The following is a 12,902-nucleotide window of genomic DNA, read 5'->3' on the forward strand; positions in this document are numbered from 1 at the left end:
TGGGTATTTAATCCCAAATTCGCAACTGCACTTAATACACCATTTTTTTACAGGGGGTTCACGAATATCTTCTGTAATCAGTCTGTAACGCTTCGCTGTAACTGCCAAGCCGCTGTCGGAAGAAGAAAAACGCATTTTCACATCACATTAAAGATAGTTAAATAAATTATTCCTGTGCAATAAACTGCCGAGGAAAATTATCCGGTAGTCCAATGCATTCTCGGCTTAAACCAAACATGTGCTATGCTGTGCCTTCTTGGCATTTGGATTTGGTTGTACTGGAAAACGTTAAAGGGACGATTAATTTGGTGAATGTGCGTATGTGTGTTTGTGTGTGAGAGAGGTGGGGTGCAGATCGAGTATTTGCTGTGCTCTCTGCTTTCCCCTTTTGGTGTTTTGTTAATTCTTGACGCGTGGACCCGAACTAGTCCTGGGGGTAGTTGTCAGGGTGACGCGCCGGGCGGAGGGGCTCCGAGCGCAGCCTTGGGGGATGTTTTGGGCCGATTCCCAGGCTGAATAATGTGTCACCGGAGCCCCCAACAACAAAGGAAAACAGAAAGAGAAAGGTGACGTTTCTTTCTGCCTGGAAAAAAAAAAACCCAGCCACAGGACCTCGGACGTCAGTGGTCGCAAGCGAAGCAAACCGCCAGTGAAGATGTAGCAAGCGCTAGATTCACTGTTTCCGCGACCGTCAGCCTTGTTGCAGGCTAGCCAACGGGGGAAATTACAAGTGTTTATCTAGTGGTTTTTTTCTTAATTCAGTGTATATCCTGAAGGTGGGAACCGGACACAAAACTACAAAGGTAGGTAAAAACTACGTTTCCATTCTTTTGTCGAGAGAAGGTGTGCTGTTATTGCACGGAAACCTTGTTTTCCAAGATGAGGTTTTGAATCACACTTTTTTTTTTTTAATTCCCGGCGAAATTGGCCATTAAATATCGCGGAATGGTTTGCTTCGGGTTAAGAGTTTAAATGTTAGTGGCCGCGTCGCTCTCTCTGTGTGATTGTGAAGTGCCGGTGCGTGTTAGCACAGTGTTGATGGTTGTGTTATTGTTTTTTTTTTTGTCTGGCTCTGTGCGATTATTTCCATTGTTTCCCCAACGTCGTTTTCAAAGACTCGCTGTGGGGGGAAACTCTGGGATACGTTTTCTATATTCTTTTTGTATATTGAGGTATCCCGGTGTATAGGGAGTGGATATACGACTTATGGTTATTTCAAGAAATGAAAATACAAAAAAAAACCCATGTTATTCTCCTTGTTTTATTTGAAGAAGGGACCGTGATCTGTGACAGATGCAGGTCCCAGAAGTACACGTGCAGTCTTCAAATGACGTTGCTCTATAACCCACAGGCTTATAAACCTGCACTTCGCCTCTCCGGTTTTAATGATTAAGTTTTATGCCTTTAAACTTACACGGGCGAATTAAATGAAATTTGCCCTAATGGTAGATCATAAATCTTCTGCTGCCCGAGCCTGTGTTTACATACAGTAGTTCATGTTCTGCAATTTTAGTTTTTGACAGCCCGGGTAATTAGCATGTCTGCGCGAATTTGAGGAATAATGCCTTATTATTTTTACACACATCCACGGAGTGATAATATCCTGCGCTGCTTCGTGTGGATGGTATTAGTCTTGAAGTCGTCACTCCCCGGTATCGGTGAATATTATGAGGCAGTTCGGAGGGAGAGCGAGGTGGCAGGATATTATGGACATAAATAACATCAATGAAAATGCCTGGCATGATAAACAGGGCATCACTCTCCGCAAACACCGACCTTAATGGGACATAATGGCATAAGTGTTATTAATTTGTGAGTACGTTCCTCGTGTGTAATGAGACACAATGGGGGAAAAAAGCACTTCTTTAGGGGCGGTAAAGACGCGTCCTCCGGAGGATGAAGTATAGATGGGGGGGAAAAAAAACAGAAAAAAGTCGACTGCAGACTTTCAGTTGTGATTTGGTAGCACCTGCATGTAATCGTTTCTGCCCCGAGGCAAACATAACTTCGGGCTGCCTCTTCGGACGCGCACAAACTTGAAAACGCCTGTAACCTTCACCACCATTTCAGGTAACGGGACTGAGGCTCCCAAGGCCGGCCCAATAACAGAAAAGACGGAGACTCCGCAGGCTTCAGCAGGGTATCTCCTTTCGGCGTGTCATGGCTGCAGGTTACTAGGAGACGGGGCGAATTAACAACAAAAGCTCCGAATCGTGCAAGAGAGTCCGTGTGGTGTCTGTGTTAAGTGACGGGCAGCCACCCTGCAGAAAAGCGGTCGTGTGGAGACGGTATGTGCCCGACCCACCTGTATGTAATTTAATAAGCACGCAGTGGTGGTGTTGGAGAGAAGCAGCAGCAGTCTATTGGACACGCACCCGGGGGTTTGTGTCAACAAGCCGATTTCCTGCTCGGAGCCTGCTGGCAGGGATATAGGGCTTAATAGCTGGTAGGGACTGAGCTAAGCCTCTCTGCTAAAGCTGTTGAGCAAGCGAGGATAGATCACAAAGCGCTGAAGTCTGGCGGCGGGTGACGGCACGGGTTTGTCCTGGCCTAGGACTTCACAGCCTCTGTCCAAGTGGCTCTGTAGTGCATTGTGCTAGCTGGAAAGGCGCAGATAGGATACTCCTCAGTCCATGGTACCTTTTGAACAGTGGACATACAGTATGTGAACAGCCCTCGGTGATGATCCCAGCTGCTGCTGCTTATTGTAGGAGGTGACTGGAGTCAGGTCTTTGGTTTTCTGTCCACACACGGAATACCACCTAAGAAAAAAAAAAGGTAAAACGCCTCAATAAACCTGTGTTACTTTTATGCTTGAGGGAATCTTTTTGAGTTCTTTTTAAAAAGCTTTTAACAATTTACCCCCCCCCCCCCACCATCACTTTAAATGTGTAATTTGAATGATGCCACATTAAATATTGATTGCTATTGATTTTTTTAAAGTGGCTTTAGGGTGTGCCATCCTATTGATTCCAAATGTACCAGTCCTCTGAGACATGCACATCCACTTGTCACCTAATACATTACACAGATGCACACAAAAATCAAGAATCAACCGCCTATAGGGACAGTGAAGGGGGTGGTTTTGTATTCTTAATTCATACTCATATCCCAGACGACAGTTAAGTATAAACTATTATTGATTTGGAATATAAAACATATGCAATTGCAGTCAACAGTTTTTTTAACAGCTTAGAAATATCCAGAGGTCCATAGTGGGAATTAATACTGGCCTGGTGGTTAATGTTCTTTGGTCTCGGTTTCGATTCCAGACCGGAGTGACTCATTTGTGCAGAGTTTGCATTTTCTGCGTTCAGGTGGTTTTTCTCAGGGTGTTTTAATTTCCTCCCACCTTCCAAAAGGAAGAAAGGATAGTACACCTTTCTGATAATGGATACAAATATTAAAAAAGTGTTTGTTTTTTGCCTGATGTACCTGCGTTACTGTTCTTGATAGTATTTTTTTTTAATTGTAAGTTACTGTAATCATACTTGTTTGTTCGTAGCAATGTGTTGCACTTAAGCACAACCTGCTGCAGCAATATGGAATCTGCACCTATTAAATACTGTCTCACAGGATCCCACTGTTGTAATATTACTTTCTGTGTGGCAGCAGTGGCTATTGGAGTCATGTTTGCATGTGATTTCCATGCTTTTCATTTGAATGAAAGATGAACGTGGTGAGCAATATCAGTTCTTATGCAAACACGCTTGCCTTACCTGAGCATTCTCAATGGTGCCATTTGATTGATGTTGGAACCTGTCTGTGAACACATCCTAAAACACAAATGCTTTCAGCACATTGAATGTATACCGTAAGCTTTCTTCGTGCTTGAAAAATAACCTTGATTTACTTTTATAGTATATTGAACGAAGGTCAGATACTGTAACTGGTGTCAGTGTAATTGCCTCCATCCAGCCTGTCTTATTTAACATTAGAGTTAATGAGACAGAATAATTACTTAAGAAGAGTCATTGTATCTTGTTGGCAGACATGAGGTTCCAACATGCTGCTGATGTCGATAGAAAGGATGCTTGAAGTAATGCACTCTGCAGCTCATTTAATTTAGGCTGCGACGTCACTGGACTAAGATAGGTTTTGATTGCATTCCATCAGGTAATTGTTTGGAGTCATGACGTGTGATGTAAGCGTACTTAGAACGATTTAAATAATTGCACTGTAGGAGTTTCAAAGCAATTTAGATTTTGTTTTTGTTTGTAGTCCTGTAAGGCAGGACTAAGAGCACATTTGTCACCTTCAGGTTTTCACATCTTATTCAGAAATTATTAGGAGGGTTTAGTGAAGTGCTGATATTTTGTTTCTGATTCCACTTGCTATAATTGTATTGTTAAAAATATAAAATATTTATATAAATCTCATTTAAGAGCATGCTGTTTAAGCATTGGAGTGTTAGATATTACTGTAGATTAACAAATTAGTTTGCACAAAATATCTGAGTGTTTTAAATTCCTTTCTAGAGTTGTAGAATGTTAAGAAGTCATTTCCAGATCTAATCTAAGACTTGTGCACATTATAGCATCAGTTAAAATGAATCAGAGAAACTCAGAAACCTGCATCAAAACACCTGTTCATCCTTGCACTGTTTTCATTAGCTGCAAGTGAGGACACAGTGAAGTGAAATCCAATCATACTGGACAGTCTTTTATTTGGAGTACAGACAGACAAGGTTATCGGTGATCCTTTTTTCCATTCCATCAAACCTCACTCACATTTCCTTCATTGTTTCTCCCAGATTTCTAAGGATAAAGAGACCAGGCTCTGATATACATTTACACTGCTGAGCTCCCCCCTCTTAAGCAATTGGCATAACATTAAAAGGCACCAGGTCTTCTTCTTTAAATCTGTTTCAGGACTGAAACTATATTCCTACTGTATTTACAAAATTCCCAGTGTGTTCTTTCTGGCATTCCATAGCACTTATTTGTCTCAGTGGGCCACAGGCTCATGACTGTTTTAAGGGATTATCTCTCTTCAAAATGATAATGCGTAGCTATGTAGAGTTTTTCTAGTTTCTTGTGTGTGCTTTGTATAAGAAACATTGTTGGTACCTGTTTTGCACATTTTAAAAATGTCCAGATGGAAACATTGCATTGCTATCTCTTGCGTAAAGGTTCCAAACAAGAGGAAGCCATTCAGCCTATGTAATCAATTTTGCAGTTACTTGTTAATTAAACAAGTTTTTACTTTATTACATTACATTCAGTGTCACCCTTTCTGCACTACTGTGCAAATGTTTTACCCATCTTAAACATACTATATACAGTATAGTAAGTATCAACAGTTAAATCAAAGCCTCCACTAGTGTTTTGCAGCATGATAACCATGACTGTTATACAGCTCCATTTGGTTGAGAAGAAGCCCAACTTGTAATGTAGGGCTCTTTAATTCAAACTGAGTAGAATTTTCGAATTATAGAATACTGCTCCTCAAGATAAACTGTTCTTGAGCAGTCAGTGTGTTCACCCAGTCTTGTAGCTAATTTACCACATTTCCCATTCAGATGTAATTAACATATTGTCACGTATTTGATTCTCATTGTTCAAATCATTTGTTTCTTAATCCGCATCTAGAAAGCTACAATGAGACTATTTTTACTACAAAAACAGAGGATGAACTGTTAGCTGTTAACAAAACAGCTGCAAATTCATTAGGCGGACATCATAACATTGTTTTTGTATAAAATAGGCATGACACTGTGGGACACAGCAGAACAACACACACTGTCTTTTGCACTGTGATGCAGTTAATAGTCATGAGGCCCTGCTGCTGACATGAACATGAAATATGTTTAATTTATTTTATTTATTTTGTGTTGTTTCTTCAGTACGGTTAAGTTTTTGTCTGGTTTTCTTGTATAAAAGCTGTTCATTGTGTCTGGTGAAATTAGGGTGGCAGCTGGACCCTGCAGGAGTTTGAAAGTCAAAGATGTTCTGTTTTGTATCAAAGCTTCTTCTTTTCTCAAACAATCAGCCACTGGAAAGCTCAGGGTGGTGGCTGACATGCAGAGCACTGAAGTCTGCTTTTGTGCACCACTGCTGATTTTTCGAAGGAAAAAGTAAAGAAACAAGAGAAAGTCAGAATTTGAAGAGAGTCAGAAATAATCAGATCACATCAATAAACAACACAGTGGAATGAGGGTTTCATCACCTAGATCTGTAGAACAAGTCATTGTCACTGTCAAGAGAGATTTTATTAAAAATAATCAGACAAATAATGAAAACCAAGAACAAAATCACATTCCGTTTCATCATGTCATTGCGTATACGTTGATCTGCTGCTGTTCACTTCGCAGACCTACATTTTGTTCCCAAATGGGAAACTGAGTGTTAATGTCAGAGCAGGAGGCAGAAGGTCACTTCAATAAAATGCTAATAACAGCACTTAACTTCCATGGTCTGTCAGACAGTGAAAGCCTGTTGGGAGAGGTTTCAAAATAGCGATGGCTGTGAATGGCACTGGAGATTTTATGCCTTGGGTTTTAGGCCAAAAAAAATGTACAGTTAGTTTAAGCAGATTTCTGTCATCTGCGCTGTGGTCTGTCATAATGTCTTACAGAACTCCCTTTAAATGACACCTTACTTTATAGTACACTACGTGCTATAACCCCTCATCTAAATCCAAATTAGTTAGCCATTTCTTAAATTTTGTAGAGCTTCCCTTTAATGTATATAAACAAGACAATGTTAAATGTTAGTGCTCTATATCCCCTAGCAGGGACACACTGTACAGTATATGAATGTGTATTTGATTGGCTTATGTAGTATAGGAAACTTTTAATTAAATGACTGTGTTTAAAAGTCTTTTCTAACCTCTTCTTAAGACATTGAGAACTACAGTGTATTCTATAAAAAGAAACCCCTATGTTTAGTAATTCTTAAATGCATGTTTCCACTTCAAAGATCTTCTAAGCTTAATCTGAGTAGTGTTGCTTCCATTTGCAAATGCTGAAATCATTTTGGAGCATTAGAAAAGTAACACACGAAAAGAGGCCATTTGGCCTCTCTTGTCTGTTTGGTTGCTGGTAACTAATTGATCTGAGGGTCTCATCCATTTGTGTTTTGGAAGCAGTCAGGCTGCAGCTGGCTTCAACAATACAGTTAGGTACCTTGTTCCAACCCCCTTTGTGAAACCTTTGTGAATATGTGCCTCCAGTTCTCGGTTTTAATTGCACTTACATGTAGTTTCTGTTTGTGTCCTTTGGTTCGTGTTTCACTATTGAATCTGAAGAAGTCCTCTGGGTTGACTTTGTCATTGTCTTTGAAGATGTTGAATTCCTGAATCAAGTCCCCTTGTCGTCTTCTCTCTGCAAGACCGAAGAGACTCAGTTCTTTTCTCCTCCGAGTGTAGGACATCCCCTCCAGCTGGTCTCTGGGATGATTTCTGTAATGTTGTAAATAGTGTGGGGAAATATCTCTGTGGGCAACATTTCAGCATACTGAGTCCATGGAGGCAGTCACATTTAGAGGGCTTTCTGATCACAGCCATTTGGTTCTTTGGCACTGAGAACTAGCAGTGTAATAGCAGTGCTGGGTGTTAATAGGAACACTCAATCATCTCCCCAGGCCAGGTTTTAGAAGCAAAGGTTATTTTAATCTGAGGAGTACTGATGGCGATTAATATTATGGAGCAAGTGACGGCTTCCGAATCTTCTGGCACGTTTAAAGATGAACAAGCATTCGTGTGTAGTTGCATTTTTGGATTTCCTACCCCTTTGACCTCAATGCACAGAGGTTTTTCCATGCCTTGACATTGAACTAGTATGATGCTTATTACAACTGAAGCTGCCAAGGAAGGCACTGTAGCATTTACTTATCCATATCGAAAGATAACTGCTGTATGCTCTTTTATTATATTTCACTCAGGACACAGATCACGTTCTGTTTAAAGATTTGCATAAGCAGCTTTTTCTTAACCAGTAGAATTCTAGAAACAGAATTTATGTATCTAAAATGTCAGTATTCTTAATATGAAATCCGAATATGTACTGAAGGAGACTAGGCATATAAAGTGAAGAATTATACTGTTCAGTCACTAAAATTGCATTTTTAACTACTGGTGAAAACATTATTGTCACTCCTCTGACAGCAAATGTCAGTATAGTAAGTGGACAAGTGCAGTGGATATAAAGCTTTGAACATTTTTTTTTCCAAATCTTCAAACACTCGATGTACTCTTTTCAAGTACGCTCAACATTTATTTATTTCATGCTAACTCATTTATTTTCCAAACTCGCTTTAAAGCACATCTAATAATGGGTTCTAATAGTTGCGATCAGAAATAAAGATTCCTGTCACGTGCAGTAATTTGCTTTTTAGATTCCTTGTGCGGTAGCTGAGTCAGCACCTAGATTAGTACTTACTGCCCAAAGTCCAAGGGTTAGCAAGTCAGTATATTAATGCGCTGAAGGGCAGTGCTCACATATTCAAACGCACTTTAATCACACTCCAGCCATTAATCAGTTTTCTGTCTCTGCAGAAGAACTCATCTAACTGCCTCATTTCATTTCAGTTTGCAATGTGCTGGGCTGACTAATGTACAGTGGCAATTGCAGTAGTCCTCTATGGATTGCATTTAAACTAAAAAGGAAATCTTCATTTGGAAATTAAGTATAATTGCTTATTATGTTTGTAAACGTTCTTATGCTCCTTATCGGCAATATATGCACAGGCAGTGATACTCTAGCGGGGATCTTAAGCAAGAATAGTTAAGTCCCACCATAAACCTCACAGACAGCACATACCTGTAAAAGTTTTATTTAGCGCATTAAATGAAAAATATCGGTACATAACTGTAACCAGACTACAATGAATTAATAGATTAAAAATGTGTTTTTCCTTTCGATTGCACCAGTTTTGTTCCACCCCTGAGTCTTCTATACTCTGTGCCTATTCTACGGGTGTGCTGTGTGCTCAGCAATCGTGACACCGAGGTCAGCTCACGTGTGGGGTGGCCCTACTGCTGCAGCTCAATTGTGTGCTCTTCTTCTAAACACCCTTTTGGAAATGATTACAATCCTAAAACTGGGACCCATTGAGCGTGTCGGGGCCCTGAGCAATTATGTAGTCTGCTTGTGGCTTGTGCCAGCACCGAACACTTTGAGCAATGAATGCTTTATTTGAAAGGAGATATGAAATATTCATAACTGGTGTTTTCTCTGTGAACCCCACGCAGTGCCTTGCTCTGATCAGGCACAAAGACAACAGGTGGTGCGGATTTTGCTGGAGTGTCAGTGGTGTTCCTTCAGGTGGTCACATTAGTAGGGCCTGGGCGTGTTAATAGCCTTTGCTGGTTTCCTAAGGTGATCAAGCATAGGCTCAGGGATACCCAGTGGAGAGGTCTGGAGACAGCTTTTTCAACATTGTGTTGTTTTAAAACAAATACCTTGAGGAAAAAAAGAGAATGAGAAGTATGTTCTCCTGTATCCCGTATTCACACGGCTGGCTTATTTTAAACAATTTTAAATGTCCTATGATCGTTACATCTGCTGTTACATCTTAAAGCTGTGGGCATGTATAGCCAATGTAGAAGGAAAGAATACTACTAAAAGTAGACTTAGAAAGCATATGCTTACAGAAATGGATATCGATTTCTGCATAGACTGAGGTCGTAACATTCGCCAAGGTTTTAAAGGATTTTTAAAGCCAGGGATTGTTCTATGATGGCACAGATGAAGGACCTTTAAATAGCTCTTGTAACTTTTTCTCCACTGCATTTTGAACTGCTGAAAGAGACTGTCGTGGGATAAAGATATGAGCATTTATGGAACTGTTTTTAATAGTGGATATATTATAACTGCACCGTACTTTACTTTGCTTTTGTCTGGTGTTTTTTTTTGTGTCGGTATCTCTAATATTCCGTCATTCACAGCTTCAGCTTAATGTGTATTCCGTTTGAGCCTTTTTGGTACTTTCATCTACCGAATAGTGAAAATTATGCTTTGAGGATTATCCTTTGCTGTGTAAATACATGAACTTGAAAAACCATCGATTATTTCTTTCACGTGGACATGATATTGAGGTTTTTTTAGAAGAATTAAGCTGAATACAGAAATTAGTTGGGACTTTTAATGAGTGTGTATCTTACATCCCCACGTTGCCTTTCATTTCAAATGGTTACTTATAAAACTGTGGTGATTCACCTGAGTCTGCAGTGTTCCTCAAGGCAACCATATTTGAAGAAATTATTTTTCTTCAAAGATGTAATATTGAGCTTATACCACAGGCCAGTCTGTTTTAACTTCACTATACATTCACATAAAAGAACTGGCCTATCAGCCAAGACGTTTACCTAGACGTTTCTTTTTCCAGTTTCAGTAGACGAATCAATTGACGTTTCAATGGAAGATATCCCATTTTCTGCTTCGCAGTCATCGTTAAGAAAAAGGATTCTCTACCAGAAATTGGGCAGAAATTGGATTCCAAGGATTGGAGATCCAGTTGATCACATTTTCTAGGATGTTTGCTTAGATCAGGTCTGTGTTGGGCTGTAGCAAACCCAACCAGCTCTTCACTGCACATGACAAATCCTATTTAGCCTTTAGAGTAAAATTGAGATGGTGAACGAGCTGGTAAGAAGGAAGTAACAGCTTTTCCCTGACTCTTCCAGCTATAGACATGATGATTGCCACCAGCACTCCTGGCCCACAGGGATCAGTGAGCATTTGAGCCCAGCACTATTGCGCTATACCCTTAGGGCACACAAAGGTAATGGGCACAATGTCTTGTGTATTTTAATGTCCAAAAAGAATCACTAATGGATAAGTAACAAGTGTGCCATAAGCACTATTCTCTTAGACCAGTTTCACCAGTTTTTTTTTCTCCAGATGCCATCTACTGTTACAGAATTCCAGCTTCCTGTCCTATAAAAAACTTTGATCGCATTCTCAAACAAAACAAGAACTTGGCTCCCTTGAAGGCTATAATGTGCTTTGAAAATCTCAACAATTTCCCCCAAAAAGCCATTTAAGCACTGTCATGTTAGTTTTTGTTTTAGTTTTTAAAAGCTGTCCACTACATTTTATTAAGGAAAGTGGGACTTTTTTTCTGACACCGCAGATGTTGCATAAAACATGACGCAAATGCTTGGGCTGATAGACTGGTAATTGTATTGATCAAACTCTCCAAGTAAACATTGAACCTTGATAATTGGACATGTGCTCTCAGTAAATATACAGTACTTGTGTACCAGATATGACATACACTACGATATATGTGACACAAGATTTGGTGAAGTCTAAAGAACGTTGTCCAAGGATGAAATAAGTGTATAATATTTATTTAATTTAACTGTATCAGAATGACACTTTGTTTAAAAAAAGCTCAATGTGACAGAGAAAGTAATCTGGGCAATTTCTTTTTTATTCAAATCTCAGCATGGTGGAATCCATCCGGTTTCAGATGATGTGCATTCATGCTGGAGATTATTTTTTCACAACCTGCATTCAATAACAACCTTTAAATCCAGATTTGCAATTTCCAATGAGCACAATGTCAAGCGGAGAATGGTAATGCATATGTAAAATTGTGCGAACGGTATTGTCCTACATTGGAAATGAGAATGCTTGAAACAGAGACGTGCATGAGAAGACATCCTGCATGGAAGCCCATGAAGGCGTGAATGAGGAGAATTGTGTGTTATTCTAAATTAGTTTTTTTTCAATATAGTTTAAATTGACCTGCTTCCATGGGTAAATTAAGTTCTTTCCTTCACCTGCTGTACCTTAGTGCCGATCACCAGATTGATGGGTTTCCCGTCTGCCCCTTAGTAAGAACTTGCATTGTGTTGCACAAAAGCAACATCTTGCGAGCTTCCTGGTATAACACATACCAGTTTCAGGCGTCCAGTGATCAGACCCGGTGCGTGTCAAGTGTCAGGGCTGTTCCGCTCTCCTTCGGATGAATGTCATGATGTCACAGTCGCCATATGGCACAGTGTGTGCTGGAGGCTGGGAGGGGGAGCTAGGATTGCCAGGGTCAGCCTTCACACAGATTCAGTGCACAGTGCAGGAAGAGTTCAATCAGTAGGCTCTCATTGGAAAATTGTGATTTGCGCCCATGAGAGGTACTAGTAAAAACCCAAAAGCAACAACAAGTAGAAATGAAGAAAAAAAAACACCAAATGCAGTGTTTCAGTATTAAGGAGTGTGTGAATTGCTTAACCCCACTGTGAAATATCGAGCATTATTGGTTCAAGCGTGGAGGAGCATCAGCTTGTGGGCTGCTTAGGAACTAGTGAGGTTAATTCTACACCGGGAAGGAGACACAAAGAAGCAAAACAACATTTCAACAGCAGAGCCTTCTTCGGATGTACATTATTAAAAAAATTGAATGTTGGAGAAAACAAGGAGTTAATGGGGATGGAGATTTTTTGTGGATGCATATTTCCAGTGATATAACTCTATTGTTTATTACTTATGTGTTAATTATGGAAAATATTGGATGCTAATAAAAAAACAAATATAAAAAGGAGAAAACAACTCTGATTCAATTTAAAGAAGGGATTTTTTTCTCTACTTACATTTGGAATTTTAGAAATATTATCAGTTTATGAAATATAGATGACAACATATCCAGTTGGCATGTACACTTACTATTGGAACTACACTGTATGTTACTTGTCACCAACCTGTCTGCATTATTGCAGCTGATTTGTATTCAAGGCACAAAGCTAAATTGTTTCCTAAATGACGCAGTAATTTCTTAAATATGTAATGGTGTCTCTTAAGAGTTTATCAAAGAATAAGTACTTTCCAAGCAGTCCAATATGTTTGATATTGGGGTAAAAGGGCTACATGTTCTGTTTTTCATAATAAATATGACAGGGGAAATGCTGGTCCTTCAGATTCTAATGAGACGTTCCTTTAAATCTTAGAACTGTTCCCA

General features: G+C 39.7%; 1 protein-coding gene across 3 annotated transcripts in view; it reads left to right on the plus strand.

Moving 5' to 3' along the window:
- The first annotated feature begins 306 nt into the window (after positions 1 to 306).
- arhgef49 (Rho guanine nucleotide exchange factor 49) overlaps positions 307 to 12,902 on the plus strand; it is a 35,139-nt gene continuing 22,543 nt past the window's right edge. The window contains exon 1 of one of the 3 annotated variants that reach the window (XM_088606131.1): positions 307 to 803. The gene's annotated coding sequence lies outside the window, so the exon portion shown is untranslated. The other 2 variants (XM_088606132.1, XM_088606133.1) reach the window with 2 other exon arrangements.

Source organism: Lepisosteus platostomus, chromosome 14, assembly GCF_059453375.1.
Source record: "Lepisosteus platostomus isolate fLepPlt1 chromosome 14, fLepPlt1.hap1, whole genome shotgun sequence".
NCBI classification, from domain to species: Eukaryota; Metazoa; Chordata; class Actinopteri; order Semionotiformes; family Lepisosteidae; genus Lepisosteus; species Lepisosteus platostomus.